The 24051-nt window shown below is 43.4% G+C and overlaps 1 protein-coding gene across 1 annotated transcript in view; it reads left to right on the top strand.

The window, feature by feature from the left end:
- Window positions 1–24051, top strand: part of ARHGAP40 (Rho GTPase activating protein 40) — a 72762-nt gene that overhangs the window by 5729 nt on the left and 42982 nt on the right. The window lies entirely within an intron of this gene.

Genomic DNA, 24051 nt, shown 5'->3' with positions numbered 1-24051 from the left:
TCATCCTCACAACAACCCTATGAGGTAGGTTAGGATAAGAGATGGCGACTGGTGAGCTGTGTGGGCGGGCGGAATTTGAACCCTAGTCTCCCAGGTTGTAGTCCAACATTCTAATCATACTGCCTCATTCCTGATGAAAAATTTTGACTCTGGAGAAATCCCTTCCTTTTAATTACCATCTGAGCTGGAAACACTGGAGGGCCTGATGCTGCAGGCATTGGAGACTGCAAGGCTGGCAGCGAGAGTTGGCACTTCTGGTGGTTTCTCTGATTTAGAGCTAAAGAGTAGGTTTTCCGTGGGAAAGCAGTGGGGCAAGAGGAAAACCACATCAACCCATGCTTTATAGGCATTGGACAAACAAAAGTGTGAGCAAGCCCTTAGAGGCCCAGTTTGCAAGGTGTTTATGCTATGTGATAGCCCATGGACAAAACTGCCCTACTTTTGTCCTTGGTGAGCACTGCTTGATCTCAAGATCCCAGTCCAGCATTGTTCCTGTTAAATTGTGAATAAAGCCCCTTTCCTTCCCCTCAGATCTCCTGTCCTGGTGACAAATTTGCATTCACCCCCAGTTTTGTCCTTAACGCACATCCTTTCGCACAGTCCATGTGTGCAACACCATTAGAAAAAAATCAGCGAGGGCATTGAAAACAGAATGGAGAGAATGGGAGACAGAGGCTTGGTGGACCTGATGACTTGTAAATGTTCCACTTATAGAGAAATAATATCCTGCCTACCGTGAATTAAGGGTTGCATTCAGCTTAGTTACTGGGTGAGCTCCCCTCCTGCCAGGGAACTTCCCCTCTCTCTTGCTGCCTCCCTGCCCCATCCCTAAATCTGCTTTGGAAAGTTGGGGGCAGTGCTAGGGGTGAGAGAGGAGCGGAAGTTGGGTTGCACAAACAGAAATGATGTAGCTGGATACAACTCACAGGCTTACCATTAGGTAAGGTGACACATAGTGTCTCAGACAGCCAATTATGTGAAGCCATTAAAAGCAGCATATGGACAATTATTGCTATTACTGTTTTATTAGCATAGGGTGCAATTTGGATATTCTGCCTTGAGCGCATTTGTTCCACTATTTTGGCTGTCGGGCCGTTTGCTGTTTTGAGTCCATCTTGCTCCTTTGCCTCTGTGTGCTCATAAAACGACAATTAAAAGTATTACGGTACCTGAAAGTTCGACTGTTCTTGTTGTGACATGCTACCTCTGTAGAAATTGTCTGATTCTACTAATCCAAGATAACTGCTCCCTCTGGTGGCTGGTTTCTGCTCTTTTGTTTGTGTTTGGTAAATGTGGAGGAAGTGCAAATATAAACATCTTCCACACCATGAAGTCTAGAAACCTTTTCTGAAAAGAAATTTAAGGTTCTCAGAATAGTTACAGAAACAATCTGTTTTGTGATGACACTTTTCTTCCAGCTGCAAGTACACTATACCTTGTGGTGGTTTTTTGAAGCCTGCCAGCCAAGGCCTACTGTTAAGTGTAGTGAGACGGATGCTGGAGGCATAGCTCATCCATATATTCCTCTTTTCTCAGGCAAGTGCTTAACTATATGACCCATCAATCAAAACGCAACCTGCTAGCTATTTATGATAACCAGCCAGAGGCTCAATTGACCTGCTACCTCTATGGATCTATGTAATGGAGCCGTATGGATGGATTTCAAATACCTTGTGAGCCACAATACAACACCTTGTGGTGGGTGATGTTTACCTTGGTGGGTCACAACTTGTGTAGGCTTCCATCATGTGTATGAAATAATAGAAGTTAATAACTCCATTATTCTAGGGAACATTCAGGCTGTGGGCCAAACATGGCCTGCTAGGGGTTCAGATTCAGCCTATAAGATTTTCTCCAAACTCTGTTTATCTATCCCACACTGGGTATCATGTGTGACATCTGGTGTGAGACCAGTAGGTAAAGGAAAAGGACCCCTGGACGGTTAAGTCCAGTCAAAGGCAACTATGGGGTTGTGGCGCTCACCTTGCTTTCAGGCCATCATTTGTCCACAGACAGCTTTCCAAGTCTTGTGGCCAGCATGACTAAACAGCTTCTGGCGCAATGGAACACCGTGACGGAAACCAGAGCGCACGGAAATGCTGTTTACCTTCCCGCCGCAGTGGTACCTATTTATCTACTTGCACTGGCATGCTTTCGAACTGCTAGGTTGGCAGGAGCTGGGACAGAGCAATGGGATTTGAACCGCTGACCTTCTGCTCAGCAAGCCCAAGAGGCTCAGTGGTTTAGATCACAGCACCACCTGGGTCTCAGTAGAGACCAGTAGAGATGTGACTGTCAAGGAGCCAAAAACTACACTTGGCAAGGGAAGATGGGATTTTATTTTTTACTGCCTGCCACCAGATGGACAGTGAAGCTGAAGCCTCAGGCACTTTAAAGGCTCTTTGCAAAGCTCTGCATGGCCCATTTAAGATCAGGGATTGTAAGGCTGTGAAGCAATCGTTTTCATTTCCATATTTTATATTGGAACTTTCATTACTTATGCTATTTTAATTCCTACACTGTTGTGAATTACCATGAGTTTTGGGAAGAGCTGAGGGAGAAATGGGAGTGGGAAGAGAACAGTCACGGCAGGTTTTGACTGGCCTCCGTTCCTACCTTTGTAAAACGATGTCTCATAGACAGGATGATTTAAATACTTTGAATGAATAACACAGATTGCATGTTTGAATATTACAAGGGCTGACTCAGCTCCTCCTTTGAAGTGCTATGCAGCTGAAACATGCTCAGTGTATTTTCGCACTCCCGTGTGGCTGCCTGAATCTCTGTTTGAAGTTAGTGATTCAGAAAAGTGTATTTGCTGTGATGCACCAGGCCAGATATTTCTGTTAAGTGGCTAATAAGTACACATGCTCCCAGCTGTAGTTTTCACATGACCCTTGTAACTATCCCATGGCAGCCATTCAGTGGAGTCACCCTATAGAGGGACACCTGTTTTGGGTAGCCAGTTATCTAGACGCTGTGTCATTTCATGCATGACAGGCTTATCACACAATAGATGCCACCTGATTGCATGAACTCGCTCCCTGCGTGTGTGTGCTTCTGCAACACCTGAGGTCAACATATCATTCCCCCCCAACACCCCCTCTTCCTACTGGAAAACTGACTGAGTGAAGCAGGGAGGAAATGAGTAGAACAGATCTATGGAGCTGTGGGGGGGTGTGTGTGTGGCAGCGGGCAGAATCTGTGGTGGAGCTGGATTTAGCTGAGATGGCAAAGTTAATGTGCTTAATTAGAGGGGGGGAAACATCACTGACATTTATTAAGGATTGGAAACTTCTTGTGGACTTTTTGTGTGAAAGAGAAAATGAACTTGTAATATCTGGATTTGAAGATTAAAAAGATACTAGCTTATAGAAAACGGAATAGTTGGATGTTGATGAGTGAATACTATATTTAGCTGACAGAGAACCAGAAGTCTTTTTAAAAATCTTTTTCCATTTTCTTTTCTTTCTCCTTTTTCTTTCGTATATCTTTGGATAAGTATGAACACCCCATTTTGACCCTTGTCATTGGCAGAGAGAGCATCTCTCTGGAGGGACGTCTGTGCTCTTGGAGCTTTCTGCAGGAGTACTTGCAGGATTGGGGACGCAGTGGGTTGGGGTGTCTAGGTGCAGAAATGCTGTCCTGCATTTACTGCAGCTTCCTGTGGCCCAGTTGTTGACCAAATGCTTATTGTAGGAAGTTGGCAAGTTGAGCTATGATCTGCTAACTTGATTTGAGAGGCATACTATACTATACTATACTATACTATACTATACTATACTATACTATACTATACTATACTATACAAGGCACATATACACACATGCATCATGAAGTGGTGTAAAACACTCACATTTTGAGAGCTGAATTGATTTAACAATACTGTAGTTAACTCTCTTTCTCTTCCCCCAAACAAGGTCACGGAGTGGCCTGTGTACGTCTAAGGCCCCATCTGCACTATACACTTAAAAGCGCTATCGCACCACGTTCAACAGTAAAGGCTTCCTTCAAAGAATCTTGGGAACTGTAGTTTATTAAGGGTGCTGTTAGGAGGCTCCTATACCCCTCACAGAGCTACAGTTCTCAGAGCGGTTTTTACAAGCAATCCCTTTTCCCAGGGAACTCTTAGCTAGTTGAGAGGAATGAGGGGTCTCCTAACAACTCTTAGCACATTTAACAAGCTATAATTCCCATTATCCTTGGGGGAAGCCATGGCTATTTAGGCACCTAATTCAGAATTCCCATCACCTTTCCCAAAGGTTGTTAGCTGCATTGAATAACCACAGGTTCCTCGCTCTTGCTTTAGATTTCTGGAGAAACAAGGACATCTAAAACCACTATAAAGCCAGCACTTTATCTTAGGTTATATCTAAGCGGTAGTCATTTCATGATTTATGATGTCTGTCATAGGGAAGTAGTCTGTGTCCCCCCCCCCCCCAGTCAGGTGTATGATGCTTTTTAAAAAAACAACCAACCAACCAAACAGCATTTTATAATTGAAGCAGCCTGATGGTAAACCTGTGAGGAAGTTATGTTATGAGGAAGAAGCCCTGTGTATTTCCCTCCCACCAATCTTTGCCTCTTAAAAATCCCCTTCTAAGGGTCAAACTAAATCTGACATTAACTGCATTAAACTCTGGATTTATTTTTTTCACCTGAACCCGTGAAGCTGAGCAGTTTGGGGACCATCTGGGAAGGGGAGAGGAGTTTAAATATATCTCAGAAGGCTGTTATTTGCATTTCAAGAATTGCCCCCCCCCCCCCACTGGTGCAAAGAGTCTCTTGCGATTCTCCATAATAAAGAATTTAGACTGCTAAGATAAGAGTCTGCGAGATGTGGGGTTTATTGTGTTAGTTTTCCTCACAATAATGGTAGCCTTGCTGCCCAGATTTCTAATGTTCATTTTATACTCTGGTGCCTGTTGTGTTATGGACTTGTGGCTTTTTGCGTGTTCAGACCTTTAAACCTCCCCCTTGAATAAATTCAGGCAAGACTCAAATTTTGGTTTGGTTTTTGGGCAGAATTTAGGCCACAACTTTATTGATTACAGCAAGTGAATGGTTGCATAGGCTCTGGTTCGACTGGCTCCCTGCACCATTGCAGGTAGCGCTGTCCCAGGGTTCCAGCATAGGTCAGCCTAGGGTGAACACCTGGATAAGCGGAAAGCCGGGAACAGGCTATCTCCGCCACCCAACTGTCCCCCTGTACCCAGGCACAGGCACAACCCCCTCTCAGGGGTTGACCAAACCATCGAGTCCCTGGATTCCTTTAACAGAATACCCTTCACATAGGGATGGCGAGAGCGTTCTCCCATCCCTATCATCTGAACCAGAGCCTATCCACAACCTTACAAGTTGTGACGATTTGCTATGCGGCAGGCAAAACCCAAATGGCACCAGCTAAGTGGGGAAAATTCCTGCCATGCCCCTGTCCCAACGGCAGACGACACACGATGGCATAGCAAGGTCAAGCGCATAGTCCTAAATATAGGGAGAGGTGGGCGGGTGTTCTGATGCACGCACCAAAAGAGGAAGCTCTGGGTCACGTGCATGGGCTTAAATAGGTCCCTTGAACCATTTAGCCTGTGTCCCATTGGTCTGATTAAACCAAGCATCAAGGGGCCTACCAATTGGGTGTTGTGGCTAATCAATCAACCCACCCACAACACAGGGTTTGGTTCCTGGTCTCACTGCAATCTGTGCCTTGTTTAAGGGAGGACCCGGTTTGTTTTGATATACAGTACTGCCATGTTGTGCTAAATTTCAGCAAACAGCAAACGTCACATGACATGTTGCCGCCACCCCCACGCTTTCCACGCATGCACACTTCTGTCCCACATAATTCACTGTAGAGTGTTCCAAAATACTGCCCAAAATTACAAAATGTAGCTGTGGGGGTGTGATCCATGAGACCCACAGATGTTTACAACACAAAACTCCCTAGAACTTCCCATGAAAACATTTTCCCCCCTTCTGGCAACAATTAATGCAGAAATGAAACCTATACTTCTGCTAGATTTTCAGAAGTGGCATTTCCAGCCTTACATTCTTGGCAAACCTCCAGGGTTCGCATGAATGCTGTGGGAGGGGGCAGAGGGAAAAGTGAACTGGGAATAAATGTGAATTTTACCTTTGTACAGTAGGCTAGTTTCTTCACACTTTCATATTCCTCTCTTTCCTCCAACCAGGATTTACTGCAATTACTCACTGGAACTGATCTTCATTATATTTCTAAGTCATGGGCATAGCCTGGGGGGGGGGGAGTAGGGGGCATCTCCCCCCCCCATCAAGTAAAACAATAAAAATACTTAACTAACTGAGGTTCTGCCCCCGCAACATGAAGCCCCCCCCCAAACATAAATCCCTAGCTACACCTATGTTCGAAGTCCTGAATTTTGTGTGACAAAGCCAGGGTGGATTTGATTTAAATCAAATTGATTTAAATCACTAGTCAGTAAGACTTGATTTACATCATTTTTTTATGGAAAGACTCAATTCTTGCTGGTATAATCTTAATATTTACAACCAGATAAAGGTTTCATTTTTGGAATAATGCATTTTCAGAGTAGTTCTTACAGTTTTTTCAAAAATTACTGATTAAATACATTAACAGATAATATTTTTTTTATCGATTTTCCAAAATTTTAGACAGACAAACAAACACACATCTTAACTGTACTTGATCCAATCTTAGTAACATTGTTAAGTGGCTTCCTCAAATCCCCCCAGCTGAATTTCAGTGTATTTCATTGTAACAGTTTTCCAAAACCAATTTTCTCATAAGATTAACTTAATCACTTAACATCTTTCTTTTCATTTTAACTTTAAACTGTTTATACTTGGGCAACTTTTCTGCTGTACTTTATTGGAAGGAGAAAAATAATCATTTCCTCGATAACAATTTAAACAATTTATTAAACTAAAGCAACAACATTATAGCATATGTATCCATGTTTGTTAACTGATGTGGTTAAACAATTTTTTAAAAAACCAACAACCTTAGACTGAGTTTTAGCACACATGAAAACAAATCCTTATTTCCTGATGAATAGCCTTTGGACTATAATAGAACTTAAATAGAAAACCATCTTTAGAAAGCATTTTCCTCCAAAAGCATTTCATTTTAAAAATCCAATTTAAATTAAAAAAAATCTGAGTTAAAAAACAACAGTTTTTTTAAAAAAATCATTGATTTTTATCACCCTGCTCAAAGCGAACCATCCTTTGTTCCCATAATGGGCCTCTAGCCTTCCTGCTTCTAATCTAGACCGAGGTGGCAGCAAGATGAAGAAAGAGTAGCCAGCCAGGAAAGGCCATACCAAAGCTATTAGTCATTTTAGTGCTCTCGCTATGTGATTTCTGTCATACAACTCTAGCTGTGTGTCAGACAAAGGGCTGCTTCACATATGCATTCATGCCACTTAGCCATAATGTGACACTTCGAGTATGTGAGCTGTAGCGTTTTAATTATAGATGGGAGAAAACTTTCACACTGCCTGATTTTCAGCTCACACAAAGCTTTTCAGCAGAGAGCGTTCACACCTTCAGCTGAGATTTCTCAAATGGCGCTCGTGAAAAGTGTGAATCGGTGCTCAACTGGAGATGAAAAAATTCTGGGAATTGTGAACTGGGGTTGGGTGGGAAGATATTCCCCCTGTCTTTGATTCCCCTCCCTGTAAACAATAATGGATATTTGGAGGGGGGTGGAATGGGAATATACGCAATGCTTATGACTCCAACCTAAACGTACGTTACTGATTTTGCAATGTTTTATTTAAATCCTAGTTAACATATGAAAGTGTGCTATTTGACATATGGCAGAACAATCCCATGCATGCTTGCTTTAGATATTAGACTCAGTCTGTTCAGTGGACCTTGATCCCAGGTAAGCACACAGAAAAATTCAGCCTCAAAAGTATTGTTGCATGCCACCCCAATCTCTGAACGGGGCGAGATTTCAGGAGTTCCAGGTGTTTATCTAGGGTTCAGTTTCCTTGAAATGAGGTGCAGCAGAGCCTGTGGCTTCTTTATGACATATGGTTTATTTACACAACCTGAGCCTAAGATGGAGGGGCTCACAGCATTAACACCCTAGTCACAGACATGGCCAAACTTGACCCTCAAGCTGTTTGGGGGCTACGATTCCCATCACTGCTCCTGTTAGCTAAGGATGATGGGAGTTGTAGTCCCAAAACAGCTGGAGGACCAAGTTTGGCCATGCCTGCCCTAGAAAGTCTTGCTTCTCCCATAGCTACAGCCTTGGATTCCAGCAGAAAGTGGGCATGGCTCTCACCCTCTGGCTTCTGCATGCTTTTAGTGCAGCTCTCACACACTTCTGGCTATTGTACTTCTCACTACCAGTCAGGTGAGGGGAGGGGGGCACACTCATTTGCCCCTAATTTTATTATATTATGACCATTAACTTGCTGGGGAGCTTATCTATACCTTTCCTCCACTCTTTCCAGGCACGGTCTGCGATTTAAAGCTCTCTGTCTGAGCACCCACCCACACCCCCTTTCCTTTTTTTTGGCTAAGGAGTTTTCCACATGAAGGCCTGCTCTTTAAAGCTGTATTGGAGCAAACATCAATGCGCAGAAAACCCACGTTGATGTTTGCTCCGATTCAGCTTTAAAGAGCGGGTTTCTTTCCTGGGAAAGTACAAGGCAACACACCTCCCCCCCAAAAAAATGTTCTTGGAAACAGAGCATTAAAGGGTGGACCTCTGCCTGGAAAGAGTGGGGCAAAAGGTACATGTGGGTAAGCTTGTCTAAGAAGCTTATCTGGCTTGTTCAATAATGGAATCCTCTATTAGATTACAACCCTTGCTAGACTGAAGTCTAAGAGACTCGGCATCATGCAGGCCAACTGACCCCCTAAACTCACAACGGTATAAATACCTTAGTTTTGTGCCATGGGGGAGATGTAAAAAGTATGACCACAAGAGAAGGGCAAGGTCAAAACAGAAACACTTGCAGTGCATCCAAACTAGATCCAAGAAAGCAAGCAACAGTTCAGGAGCCATTAAGTCCCCACAAACACTTTCTAAGTGTAGGAATACATATTGGATTTGGGTGTTGTATGTGCCTATTGCACAGTATATGCAGGAATTGTTCTCCAAAGCCATATATGACTTGAACAATGAAGTTGGCCTTGGAGCTGCTGCAAAAATGGGCAAAGAGTTGGTCTTGCTTAGTATAAAAGCTCTAGAGTGAGCCAGGATTATTGTATTGTTAAGTCCTGCTAGCCCAATAGCAGGTGGCCTTCATGTATCATGGAACAGGAAGGATATCCTTTTGCAGTGGATGATGGATAAACAAAACACCATAGCTTGACTTAAGCTGTGTTTTCCTAGCCAAGCTGAAATCTTGTAGAGAGCTGGCACTTGCAAATAACACCCTTAGCCCAGTCGAAGGAAATCCTGTCCTTTTGTGTTGGAGCCAGGGAACGGGGTTGGTGTGTAGACACATCCGTAGTGGCTGGTCTGAAAAGCAGCTGCTTGGATTTGAGAGTAGCGTGTTTTTTTAATTACACCTTCACATTAGAGTGCAACAAGATATTATATCCCTTTACAATTTCTCCACCTAGCTGAATAAGGTCAGGGACTGCATGGAAGCAGTCTCCTGGGGCATGATCCGTCAGTATGAGAGGGTGCAAGTTTTAGGCTTGCATATACATGTCCCCTATCGTCTCCCTATTTGCTCTTCCTATCCCTTCCTGTCCCCAGTTCACAAATAATATCTGACTCTGCTTAATGTGATGTGCATCTGAACTTGAAATATCCTTGAACACCTTATCTGTGGACCATGCCGACAACCAAATAAACTTGAGCAGATTTCTGAACTCAAGTCTAGTAAAGAGGCATTTGTTTTGAAAAGAAATACACTTTTGTATAACCAGAGAACTGCAGAAGGCATTGCTGTTGCTTGCAATTATATGTATATGCTGCTTTTCAAAGAACAAAGGGATATGCTTCTTTTGGAACAGTGAGGTCTCTCAAAGAACCCAAGAAATTGCATAGGATATGCATGTGTGCAGGTAGGGTCTGTGAGAGCGCTGAACAGTTAGATCCAACTGTGAGTGTGTGCAGGCACAATTTAAAGATGATCCACATTAGCCATTGGTGCACATAAATCAATGCCAAATGTAGCATCATATGCCAAATGGGGTATTGCTTGGGTGACAGTAAGGTAAAGGAAAAGGACTCCCAGATGGTTAAGTTCAATCAAAGGCAACTATGGGGTTGCGGCTCTCATCTCGCTTTCAGGTCGAAGGAGCTGGCATTTGTCCACAGACAGCTTTAAGGGTCATGTGGGCAGCATGACTAGACCGCTTCTGGCGCAACAGAACACTGTGACGGAAACCAGAGCGCATGGAAACACCATTTACCTTCTCGCCGCAGTGGTACCTATTTATTTACTTGCACTGGTGTGCTTTTGAACTGCTAGGTTGGCAGGAGCTGGGACCAAGCAACAGGAGCTCACCCTGTCACGGGGATTCAAACCACCAGCCTTCTGATCTGCAAGCCCAAGAGGCTCAGTGGTTTAGACCACAGCGCCACCATTCCAGTATTGATGGTGCCAGTATTGATAGGGCAGTAGGTAGCTACACTACAGCCAAAGGCCCCACAGGTCTTCATGGAACTTACCCTTACCTGTACCACTTGGTTGCAGCTTCCTTCTGCACATTGTTATCTTGGGACTGTGTCCATGATTTTAAGCTTTACTTCTGACCACGCATGCACCTTGATAATTAAAATGCAGGCTGCTTCATTACCAGAACAACCCTATTAGAAACGAAACTGTATAAAATACCAGAAATGTTCACCAGGACAAAACATAAATAAAAATGCCTTTCCCAGTTCTGCCCATTTGTTTTCACAGAGAGCAAGTTACTCCTAACAAGCGGAAAGTCTATGAAGAGGGGGAAAAGGAAGCGTTTGGGGAACCAGGAAACAAAGTTTGGCTGCTGGGCAAGACAGCTGTGAACTTAGATAAACAAATCTCTTGAAGCTTAATCTAACAGCAGCACTCGTGCTGTACAGGTGCAGAAAGAATATTGGTTCTTTGCATTTTGTTTGTGGTTGGTCTGTTTGTTAAGATGTGAAAAGGTGGAGACAATGGCTGGCCTGAATCCAGAGATTATTCATGTTAAACTTCGCCCTCTCCTCCCATCCCAAAGTAGAATCCCGCCTACTGTGAGATCTGTGCAATTGTTTTGCCTGGTGCAGCTTGTGTGTATGATGGTGCATGCGAAGAACTGTTGCTGTGTATGTGTTCCAACAATCACAATGGCCAGACTGGGCTAACACATGAGCCAGGAAATGGGATGCTGTAGTCCCCTGGCTAACAGGATGTTTTCCTCATGCCTTCTTGGAGGCAGCCTTGGCAAAACTGATCTAACTATATGCTTGTAATGCTGGACTTGGTCAAATAATTCTAAAAAAGCTTAGCACCTTTGATTAAAATCAACACATTGGCTTACAATAAAATATTAAAACCCAATGGGCAGCATCAAACGTGTGAGCAGATTTCTTCTTGTGCAATGGCAGTTCTCTTTTTTCTCCTCCACTGCAGCCCCCTTGTGCAGCCCCAAAAATTTGCTCCAAGGAAATGGCTAGTGGCCAGGGATGATGGGAGTTGTTGTTGAGACATTTTACTGTAAAAAGCTAGTGATAAATGAAAACAATAATTCATGTGCTGCTGTGCTCTTGGTCTTGCCAATCAGAAGGTCAGCAGTTCGAATCCCCGCGACGAGGTGAGCTCCTGTTGCTCTGTCCCAGCTCCTGCCAACCTAGCCATTCGAAAGCATGCCAGTGCAAGTAGATAAATAGGTACCACCATGGCAGGAAGGTAAACGGTGTTTCCGTGTGCTCTAGTTTCTGGCACGGTGTTCCATTGTGCCAGAAGCAGTTTAGTCATGCTGGCCACATGATCCGGAAAGCTGTCTGTGGACAAATGCCGGCTCCCTTGGCCTGAAAGCGAGACGAGCGGCGCAACCCCATAGTCGCCTTTGACTGGACTTAACCATCCAGGGGTCCTTTACCTTTTACTTTTAGAGAGAAGTACCAGAGGAAATTCCTGTTGTCTGGAAAGTGGGACAACCCTCCCTGATCTTGTAATACAGGTTACGTGATTTTCTTTTATTGATTAGTATGAATCATTTTGTTTCATTTTGGGATTACTGATTGGATTTGTTAACTGTTTTAAGTGCCTTGAAGCAAAGAGAATAAATCAGATAAATAGACATCCCCTATGATGAGAATGTATTTTATTACAGTGGTACCTTGGGTTACAGATGCTCCGGTTACAGATGCTTCAGGTTACAGACTCCGCTAACCCAGAAATAGTACCTAAGGTTAAGAACTTTGCTTCAGGATGAGAACAGAAATTGCGTGCTGGTGGCAGCGGGAGGCCCCATTAGCTAAAGTGGTACCTCGGGTTAAGAACAGTTTCAGGTTAAGCACGGACCTCCAGAATGAATTAAGTTCTTAACCCGGGGTACCACTGTATTAAGCAAAGGCACTGTTCATTTCACAGCAGTCCTTCTACAAACCAGATTTCCCTTTTCATTGTTTTGTTTCAAAGGCCCTTCTTTATCACATTGTACATGCATAAAGGGTAAGGTAAATCACCTTACCCTTAAATTATCTAAATCACATGCATAGGTGTGCTTTAGATAAGTAAGAGGAATACTTCCCCCCTCCCTCTAACTAAAATGTAAGGCAAAGCCCTCGATTCCATTTTGTAGTATAGAAATTCTGTCTATGTATTTCAGTAAAATTGCCTCACTGTGTGGGAAGTTGCGGCTTTGGTGTGCCAGCTAGCCTTCTCCTCGTACCAGTTTGTCAGCTTTCGAAAAGGTTCACCCTTCCCACACCAAAGAAACTGGCTGTTGTCCAAAGAACAAACCTGTAGGGTGGCATTTAATTCCCAGAGAAACCAATACTCACTCTCTTTCTCTCTCTCTTTAACCCACAGGGAGCTGGAGGTGAGATTGCTCTTTGATAACATTTGCATGTTGTGGTTGCCTTCCTCACTTCTCTGAAACAAAATGGCTGCCTACAGTAGGCTCAATTAATTATTTTATTATTATTCTTTACTGCACTCTATTTCAGGGTGGGCATAAATGGAATCCCTCACCCTCCCAGCAACAGGGATCCCTTCTGGCCGCAATGGTCTGCTGCTCATCAGCAGTCTTGGGACTTCACAGGCGCTATGCTTCTAAGGCGCCAAGAATCCTAGGAATTACAGTTTAAGGATGCTGGAGGTTGTAGCTCTGCAAGATGTAAACTACACTTGCCAGGATTCCTTGCTGGGGGAGAAGGGGATGATGTGCTTTTAAATTTATGATATGTGTGCAGCCCTAATTGGAATGGTTGCTGTGGTGTGCAGTCTGCAAAATTACCTTCAAGTTCCACGTGTTACGGGGTGCAGGGGAGCAGTGGTGGTGGAAGTAAAGGTAAAGGGACCCCTGACAGTTAAGTCCAGTCGCGAATGACTCTGGGGTTGTGGTGCTCATCTTGCTTTACAGGCCAAGAGAGCAGGCATTTGTCCACTCCGCAGACAGTATTTCCAGGTCATGTGGCCAGTATAACTAAGCCGCTTCTGGTGCAATGGAACACCGACACCAGAGCAGCACACGGAAACACCATTTACCTTCCACTGGAGCGGTACCTATTGATCTACTTGCACTTTTTGGTGTGCTTTCGAACTGCTAGGTTGGCAGGAGCTGGGACAGAGCAAGGGGAGCTCACCCCGTTGTGGGGATTTGAACTGCCGACCTTTTGATCGGCAAGCCCAAGGCTCAGTGGTTTAGACCACAGCGCCAGCCGCTTCCCCGGCAGTGGAAGTACCTGCTTCCATTGTGCTGGAAGGTTCTGTGTGACTGCAGAGGAGGTGCTTTGCATGCAGAAGGTCCCAGGTTCCATCCTCTGCATGTCTAGTAGATGCAGCTGGGAAGGACTTCTGCCTGAAGAGCTGCTGTCATTCAGAGTAAACAATACTGGACTAGATGGACAAATAGTGTGCTTTAGTAGAAGGCAACTTATGCCTATGTTAATGTTGGTTTTATTATTTAGATTTACATGGCACCCATCAATAGCATTTTCTAGGCATGCCAAGGCTTATTTGGGCGTAGAATAGTCAAGGAGGGTGTAGTTTGTCTGCCTAGGATTGTGTTGTTCAATCTGTTCTGGATGGGACTTGCACACCTCCTAAAGGAGCAGGTTGGCAGTCGGGTTTTCCTGTCAGTGGCCTCCCTTTTTCCATTGCCTTCTTTTTCTGTGGAAAATTTTCCATTTCATAATTTCCAAATTAGGTCCCCCTGTCCTAGAGAGTAACCCATTGCCTATGGGCCAGATTTTGACCCAGCATGGGTCCCAGTTTGGTCTGCAATGCCATTTCCCTCCAAACCACACCCACCTGCCCCTGTACCTGATATCACACACCATGTGGCATCATAATGGGGCATGTAGAGATGTAGCTGGATTGAATGCACGGCTGAGTTCTACATTGTCTGTGGCACAGTGTGCCTTAGAGCAGTTTAGACTGATTCATCAGCTACTATCTGTTCTAGACAGATAGCCTAGAGCCTCAGTCATCCTTGCTCTCGTCACCTCCATTTGACTATGGCAATGTGTTATATGTGGGGCTGCCTTAGGAAACGGTTCTGTAAATGCAGCTAGTTGTTCAAAACATAACCTTGAAGCTGGTAACTGGGACCAGTTAGTGGATAACATGTCTCGAGTGCTGGCTTTCAGTTTGTTTCTGGGCTCAGTTTAGTTCTGGTGCTTACCTTTCAAAGCCTCTCAGGGCTTGAGACAAATCTGAAGTCCTATCTCCATGTGAACTTGTTGAGACACTGAGGTCCTCTTCGGAGACCCTCACCTGAATGCCTCCACCATTGGAGGTACAGTGAGGGGGCATTTTGGGTAGTGGCGCTGTGGTCTAAACCACAGAGCCTAGGGCTTGCCGATCAGAAGGTCGGCGGTTCGAATCCCCGCTATGGGGTGAACTCCCGTTGCTTGGTCCCTTCTCCTGCCAACCTAGCAGTCTGAAAGCACGTCAAAGTGCAAGTAGATAAATAGGTACCACTCTGGCAGGAAGGTAAATGGCATTTCTGTGTGCTGCTCTGGTTTGCCAGAAGCAACTTAGTCATGCTGGCCACATGACCCGGAAGCTGTATGCCGGGTCCCTCGGCCAATAAAGCGAGATGAGCGTCGCAACCCCAGAGTTGTCCGCGACTGGACCTAATGGTCAGGGGTCCCTTTACCTTTTTACCCTGCTTGTGAAACCATCTCTCTCCCAACTGGCATTGACTCTGATGACACTTCAGTGACAGGCAAATGTAGTCCTTATTTTCCCAGGCCTTTTAAGTTAAACTGTTAGTCCTGGCAATTGGATCTGTGATGGTCATAAATGGTTGGTTGTTGTTGTTCTGTAAGAGTTCTTCTATTTATTCTTTGTTAGCGTAAGCCACCCTTGGAATGTGGATGGAGGGTGAGGTAAAAATATGTAAAGCAAACAGCATGTCACAAAGTAGCTGTCTAAGCTGCATTGGGTGTCTCGGCATATACCGTATTTTTCGCCCTACAGGACACACTTTTTCCCCTCCAAAAAGGAAGGGGAAATGTGTGTGCGTCCTATGGGGAGAATGCAGGCTTTCGCTGAAGCCTGGAGAGCGAGAGGGGTCGGTGTGCAGCGACCCCTCTCGCTCTCCAGGCTTCCGGAGAGCCCCACCGCCAGCCCCGCAAGCTCGGGGGACAGCGGGGAGGCGCAGCTGGGCTCCCATGGCTTGCGGAGAGCTGCCTGTTCGGGGGGGGGGGGAATAAAATTGTTTTCCTTTATCCCCCCCCCCCAAATCTAGGTGCGTCCTATGGGCCGGTGCGTCCTATAGGGCAAAAAATACGGTAGATCTTGCAGTCTCTACAACGCTAAAACTCTCAAATATGGGGCAGAAGCTGTGGCATTTCACAAATATGGGGCAGAGCACATAGCAAGCCAGGAAGTGGAATGAAAAGCAGCATAACTGTCATTCACTAGAGCGTGCCAGGCTATAATGCATGTATTTTGTCATGTGCATACTTTTCATTGTTGTATGTCAACATGAAAGCTTTAATTATGATGCAGGAAGAACATAATATATGAAATGATCTTCAGTGCTATGCTGATCAAAAGCTACCAGTTTGTAGACTTGAAGACTATTTGCGCAGTGCTCCTCAGCAGTTTAATAAGTGTTCAGTTTTAATGGGTAAGAGTGGCTTCCTTCTATAACTTTTTTATTTCTGAAAAATGAAACTTGGGTGGAGACTAAGCAATCCCAAATGATTGGCTAAGGTTCACTGGTATGTTGTTGGGATCTATGAGAAAGGTATCTGAATTCTGTGCCATAAAATCCTACAACCCCAGAAGACTGGGTCTGTGAAAAGAGCTAGTTATTGAGGTTTGGTACATTTACAGAAATGTGCAATACTTGCCTAAACACCACATTGGTTGTATAGATTGTTTTTTGACAGCTAGAGGGAGAGTCGGGTTGGGCTCAGAATATTAAGAGGAGAAGAGGTGGAAAAAGGAAGGCTCAATGACTAGACCATCTAAATGGGTGCTTCATGCTGCTTCAGAGTATTCCGTTTCCCAACAAATGGAAGACGAACTCCAATTGTTGAGGGTTTTGTGTAATCTGCTTACAGTGATTCCCTATGGTTGTTAGAACTGTGTGCCACTATCAAAAGTGAGATCCTCTAAACTCCATGTCTGATACCAGATCCTGCACTGGAAAATCAAATTGCATGGCCAAAAGTCAAAGCAGCCATATGCATGCACAGGGGAGAAAAAAACATACCGAGCCTGCGCTTTATTTTGCTGTTTCCTTCATTGCAGTTCCTACTTCCAAAGCTGCCGCTCCAGTTAAAAACCAGCTTGCCCTTTTAAGAGCAAGAACTGCAGCAGCAGGACTGCAGCAGTGCCCATGTGTGTACATAGTGACCTAGTTTGCACATACAGTGGTGCCTCGCAAGACAAAATTAATTCGTTCTGTGAGTTTTTTCGTCTTGCGAAGCACGGTTTCGGAAAAGTTTTGGAAAAGCTCCAAAAATCACCAAAGTCTTCAAAAACCTCAAAAAAGGCTACCACACCGCGTGCTATGAGTTGCTCCTTGAAGTCAAGTCGCAACTTTATTAACGGTGTTAAGAAAAAGGAAACAAACTTGCAAGACGTTTCTGTCTTGCGAAGCAAGCCCATAGGGAAAATCGTCTTGTGAAGCAACTCAAAAAACCAAAAACCCTTTCGTCTTGCGAGTTTTTCGTCTTGCGAGGCATTCGTCTTGCGAGGTACCACTGTACTGCTATGCCATAGTTTATTAAACTGTGATTTATTACAGCATGGTTTGTTCGATCATCTGAATCTTGTTTAGCAGCTCAACTGTGATGTGTGTGCTGCAACCAACTATGATCTGAAGTCATGGTTTGTTATTGGCTTACGAACCTTAGTTTTAACTATGGCTTGGTGTTGCGTGTGAACCAGGCCGTTGCTTCTTTAGATCACAGGCCTTATTTGATACTTCTGAGTTTCAGGAACTCAAAATGGAGTCAAGTTTCTGGAGTTTTTCCATGATCTTGCCGGTAGGTTCCAAAACCTGACCAGGATTTTTTTAAAAAATAGCAACCTTTTGCAGCGCAGTTGACTGGTCTGTTGCTTGTTGCTATGTATATGTGGTAGGAACTGCCAGTGCAGGGTTAGGCAGATCCAAAAGTGTTCCTTTTGACAGATGGGCAGGTTCCCCTACCTGTAAAATTGCTTGACATTATATGCTGTTGGGGGATTTGTGCCTGCCCAAATGCAAGCACTATTGCACATGAAAAATCAGGAGTCTTCTCTAAGCTGTGTGAAATGGATTGTTCTTTTGCCATAGGGCTTACACCCAACATTATTTAAACTTGGCGCTGAATGCAAGTCTTGCTGGGATTGGTTCTTCAAAACCTTGATCAATGGCTAAGGAAAGTAGGGGATATTATGGTGATGAATAATTGCATGTCATATCTGCCTTTCAGAGGGAAGAATGAAAAAATCCAGATTTTTCAACAAAACTGGTTGTTGTTTTTATTTTGTATTGGAACAACAACTAAAGAAGGAATGAAGTGATACATGCGGGCATTCTCACTCTGATATGACAGTATTTGTCATACAATATGTGCTTGCTGCATGATTGAAATATTTTGTAATTATGAAATCAATTTAAGATAAAAGAAGTGTGAAGAAAAAAGCGTGCATACCTTAAACCATAAAAGCAACAAGGAAAAGGTTTTTCTGCCTCATAGCTTCCTCTTACTAAGTTCTTCCTTAGGCATTAAAAATGTCTTATGTGGTTTAAGTTTCAATATTGATCAAAGTTAAAAGGCACGGGTTCATGTTTGGAGAGGCATGCTGTAAGGTTGAAATCAATTAAACAGGAAATAAAGATCATAACTTTCCTCCATGTGTTCCAAAGTCCTAGTTTTTAGATGAGCTTGTGGGGCTGCTGCCATGGTATTTGTACTCTTTGGGGTGCATGAATTTTTGGATAGTTTTTTTTCACAACTCCGCTCTCTAAGCCTGGCTATCTATCAGGCAAACCCACCTTCCCTTTTTAAAGGCGCGACTCTGGGTGGTTCTTCAGACTGTGGTTCAAAGGCCACATTGGTGTGCTGCCCTACAACCCTGTTCTCTCATGAGTGAAGATAGTTCAGCTATATAATAATCTGGACGCCATTTTTCAGTGAGGGGCTCGCACTTACAGAGTACATGACCTTGTGTGAAGTGAGTTCGCTGATAAGGATCCATGGGAATGACTACTTTCCCCTTCAAGCCTGAGGGACGAATGAGCTTTTTAAAGGATTCCCTCAAGAAGAAGTCTGGCATCAGTCACCTGTTTATTTGAAAAAGGCATAGGATCTTTGTACAGGAGAGATGGTATAGAACCCAAAAGGAGACAGAGATATGAAAGTGGAAAATCTCTTATCTCTCCAAGCACTTTTCCCTTCCTTAAGTGTGAAACTGTCACACCTTGATTAAATTGGATAGAGCCACTGGGGAACTTGATAAATTCAAATTCGGTTTGTGGGCTGAGTTTCGTCATTCCCCAGTTGGGAATTGGCTTTTAGTTGAGAGCCGTATATCTGCCAGATGTGTACCAGTGGGCAGCATATATATCTGGCCTTTCCTGTCCCACCTTCATCTCCATCTGCTAGTAACTTGCTTATATTATAAATACAAGTTCTTTGCTTCTAAAGAGCAGTGCGCTTATTCCCCACCTAAAGGCCTAATCTTCTGTTTGTCACATAACACGCTGGTGCTTTTAAAGCAGCTTAGGAGTCTCCATATGGAGGCACATTATGCGCTCCGTCATGCTGCTCTGGGCTGTGTGATCTGATTAGGTTTTCTGCACTTAGGAGAGCCAAACCTCTTTTAGCAATTGGATTGAGGAGGCGAAGGCCTCAATGACTGTGATGCTTTTCGCTTGCTGCATGTTTTGCTTAAGCGGTTTTGAAGGAACATCACCGCTGGACTTCTTCAAACAGCACCCAGGGCTAAAGTGACAATAGGGCTTACAGGCACCGAATCTGTGGTGGTATGGATCACACTCATCCATGTTGTGGCATTTGACACTGGTAAGTGGAGGGAGATGCGTGGCATGATGGGATTGAAGCTGGAAAGTTTTTACCCAACTATCAAAGGCTTGCCACTTTATTTTACTCTTCTACCATCCCTGGCTGACAAAATATTTTTTTTAATTTCCCCCCCTACAAACTCAGTTTTAAGATACCCGTTTGCACAAGGTGTTTTCTGAGGATTCCCTCCCCCTTCCACCACCTCACCCCACCCCCACTATTCATATTGTAATATCTTGCAAGTTAAGCCATATCATTAAAAAACACAAACCACTGCGGTCACCAGATACCATGATGGTACTCCATTCTGTTCTCTCTCACCACTCAGTACAGTGGTACCTTGGTTCTCAAATGCCTTGGCTCCCAAACTCCAAAAACCCAGAAGTGGTCTGGTTTGTGAACGTTTTTTGGAAGCTGAACGTTTGATGCGGCTGTCAGCTATTGTTTCTGGGGCGCCTGCACCAATCAGAAGCTGCACCTTTGGTTTTTCAAACATTTCTGAAGTCAAACAGAGTTCTGGAATGGATTAAGTTTGAGAACTAAGGTGCAACTGTATTTGGCGCTTTTGTTTTAGCTATTTATTTTCTGTTTTTGTTTTTGAGGCTTTTCCGGTTAATTTGTTTTTTGTGACTGTGTGGAACCTAGTTCAGCTACTGATTGATTGATTGATTGATTGTTTGATTGTGTGACTGCAGAAATGGATAAAAGCCCCCCATCCAAACAATGACTATCATCAGTGCAGGTACGAAAAAATAACCATTTTTATTTTTATAATCTACAATACTGTCTTATTTATTTTATAGTACAGTACATTGATTATTGCTTTCATTTTATAGATCAGTGGTCTCATTGAATAGTAAAATTCATGTTAAATTGCTGTTTTAGGGGTTGTGTTTAAAAGTCTGGAACAGATTAATCCATTTTGTATTACTTTCTATGGGAAAGCATGCCTTGGTTTTGGAACGCTTTGGTTTTGGAATGGACTTCCAGAACAGATTAAGTTTGAGAACTAAGGTACCACTGTATTCTTTGCCCACTGAGCATGCCCCATCTGGGGTTTCGGTGGCATCTTTCCCTTTAGGATGTCCTCCTCCCCCCAAAAAGTTTTTTTAAAAAAACTTAAAGCGTTTTATTCCCTTAAGCCTGCTATTTTGATTACGTACTGTAAGAATGTATCCTCAGAAAGTGAGTTTGCTATTAGTATATGGACATTTGTGAGGAAGTGGTCCTGTGACTGGATTTTCACAAGAGCACTTTGTCCTCTAAATAATAGTTTGCTCAGGGCAGACCGCCCACCTCAAAATAATTGCGCGAATCAGCCCCATAATCTGTTGCTCGCGTTTGAACACTTCTTGCTTTGCTTGTTAGTTTGTGTCAGAAATAATGATGAAAAGGTTTCACAAACCACTGTAGTCAACCAGAGAAGAATTAAATGAATAGGGAGCATGTACAAGACGTTAATGTTGCATTGTGGAAAATATTCTTCCATCTCAAAATAGTTGTGTGAAATGACTCCAAATTCTTCCTGTTGTTGTGGTTGTTGTTGTTCCTTTGCTAAAGTCACTGTGTAGTTTCATTGACATGATTATTTCCAGGACACTTTGCATGCTGCGAGTGGCTTGCAAATTGAAATTTTTTATTAGAAAAACAAAACAAAACATTAAGATGGGAAGGAGCAGATGTAGAGAAATAAGAGGAATTGGAAGAATTTAAAAGGCAGGGCCGAGTAGAAGGTATTGATGCTGCAGCAGACCTCCCACAATCAGACACTTGTAATAATTCAGTGGTGGCAGTTTGGAGTAGCCACCAATTTTTAGACTAGAATTTACGCAAGGGTGCTTTGTTTGGGAATTTGAATGACCCAGGCAAGATGGTAACCGTATAGCACAATTTGAAAGAGATGTTTAATTTGTAAGTAGTCTTGGAAGTTTTGAATTGCCTTTCCAGAAAGTGTTGGATCTAGAAATGAATTAATGCCCATTGCACTGTTGTATAATTGGAAGAGTGGTGAAGTTGTGAATACAGTCATACCTCAGGTTACGTCCGCTTCATGTTAAGTTCTTTCAGGTTACGTCCCGCAGTGACCCGGAAGTACTGGAAAGGGTTACTTCCGGGTTTCACCACTCGTGCATGCGCAAAAGTGCAAAATGACGTCATGCGAAGAAGCGGCAAATTGCAACCCGTGCATGCGCATACGCGCCACTGTGGGTTGCGCTCTTTTCATGTTGAAAATGGGCCTCCGGAATGGATCCCATTCGCAACCAGAAGTCACAGGAATCTAACATACTGCAATACATTTTGCAGGTGTAGCAGCAGGTGGCCTGATCTACTGTAATGAATTGTTAGGGAAATGAACGAGACTGGTTCCTCTTTTGGATCACTCAATGCATTTTAGGTGCCTCTCATTGTTAAACCTACCCAGTTTTTCCCCCCTATGAAAATGCAAAGTTTTAACATAATTTGCACTATTATTAGGTGTTTCATGAGTAATTTGAAATATTTGGGAACCTGCTTTACAAAGATTTTAAAATGATCACCCATGCATGCAAAGTGCCTATCTTTTCTATACAACATCCTGTGTTTCCTTAGGTACAGTATGCACAGTATTTCAAAGTTACAGGTGTGCTTGGATTCACAGAAAATAGTGGCAGACTTTTCACTGTTTAATTGCCTGCTGCATTTGTTTTCCCACTTGTGTTTTCGTTTTTCTATTGCGAAAATTGCAGCAAGGATAACATCCGCACTGTCTTACAACTCTTGTTCTTGCATGTTTTAAGGCTGTGGATCTTACTGGGCTTTCTTTACCTAGAGGACTAAATATTTAATATAAAGTCTTAAATTTACATTCTGAATACTGCAAGAAAGACTTCAGTGGATAGCCCGAAGTTCTAGTATTACCTGAGATTGCTACACCTGAAAAAAGGAATTGCAGCATTCCAGTACATTAGATTTCTCCCCGTCCACTTTCTCAGCTGCACCCTAAGAGCCTATGATATTAGCAGTGTAGACCCAGACTAGGCCTCTTTCCTCAAAGTAACAAATACCGGTGTGTTGGGAAAAGATTTTGCTTGAGCCGTCTTTCTCTCATATATATATAATGCGTGAGAGAGTTGGCTCTCCTTCCATTGCACCTGATTAAGAGGTAAAATAAATATTTACAAGATGTCATGTTATACCAGCAGGCATTGATATAAGGGAAAGGTGCCATCTTACATATTTTAAGGTTGCTTCTCTTGTGAAATACAGTGGTACCTTGGGTTAAGTACTTAATTTGTTCCGGAGGTCCGTTCTTAACCTGAAACTGTTCTTAACCTGAAGCATCACTTTAGCTAATGGGGCCTCCCGCTGCTGCCGTGCCGCCGGAGCACGATTTCTGTTCTCATCCTGAAGCAAAGCTCTTAACCCGAGGTACTATTTCTGGGTTAGCGGAGTCTGTAACCTGAAGTGTATGTAACCTGAAGCGTATGTAACCCGAGGTACCACTGTACATAGAGGTGTGTGTGTGTGTGTGAGAGAGAGAGAGAGCGCGCATACTATTATTTATTAGATTTCATACCCAGCCTTCACCATAAGGTCCCAGGGAAGGTTACAACAAAACGATTCTGAAACAAAATGGTCACAACCATAAATTAAAAGAAATGTACAAATGGCAAGTTCATTATACATCTGTAAGCGCCATGCGAAAACGTTCTTGTTCAACCAGGCCTTCGGCTGATTAACAGTCCTTTTAAATGTGTTTGCAAGAGGGTGTGTGGTTTTGTTTTGTTTTGTTTTTGGTTATGTTCTTTGTGGTTTTATTCTGTATTTTATGCTGTGAACTGCACTGAGATCATCAAATGAAGGGTGGTATACACATTTAATTAACAACAGCAGCAGCAGCTTCATTTGTAAAACAATTACATTTATTTTAAAAAATGCAAACATTTAAAAAATAAATCTATAAAGTCAGTTAAAAATAGTTCTGAGACAGATGCAGAGTGGGATAATGATCTCCACTTAAAAGACTTGTTGGAAACATGTGGGATATGTTTATCATAAGGAGATCTGGGGTTCCTACACATCATATATTTAAAGTACACCCCTACCAAAACCCCTGGGAACTTTACCCCTCCGAGAGCTACAATTCCCAGCCAAACTACAGTGTCCAGTTTTTACTTTTGTGGGGTAGAGGGAGAGAAGAGAAATCTGTTTTAAATGTATGGTGTGTACACGGCCAAATTGTGAAGAAGCAGACTTCAGACAAAGGCACTGTGCCGTCTTTTTGAGTAATGTGTGTGTGTTTATACAACCTTGTCTTTCTGGATCTTCTAGTTGTGGGCATGACTTCTGGAGCCATACCAGAGCCTTTAAAGTGTAATATTTAAGCTTTTCACTCCCTCCGTCTGATTACCAAAAGTAACTGTCTG

The sequence above is a fragment of the Podarcis muralis genome, chromosome 5 (genome assembly GCF_964188315.1).
Source record: "Podarcis muralis chromosome 5, rPodMur119.hap1.1, whole genome shotgun sequence".
In the NCBI taxonomy this organism is placed as follows: domain Eukaryota; kingdom Metazoa; phylum Chordata; class Lepidosauria; order Squamata; family Lacertidae; genus Podarcis; species Podarcis muralis.
Note: the sequence above shows the minus strand (reverse complement) of the source record. Positions and strands in the feature narration are given on the sequence as shown.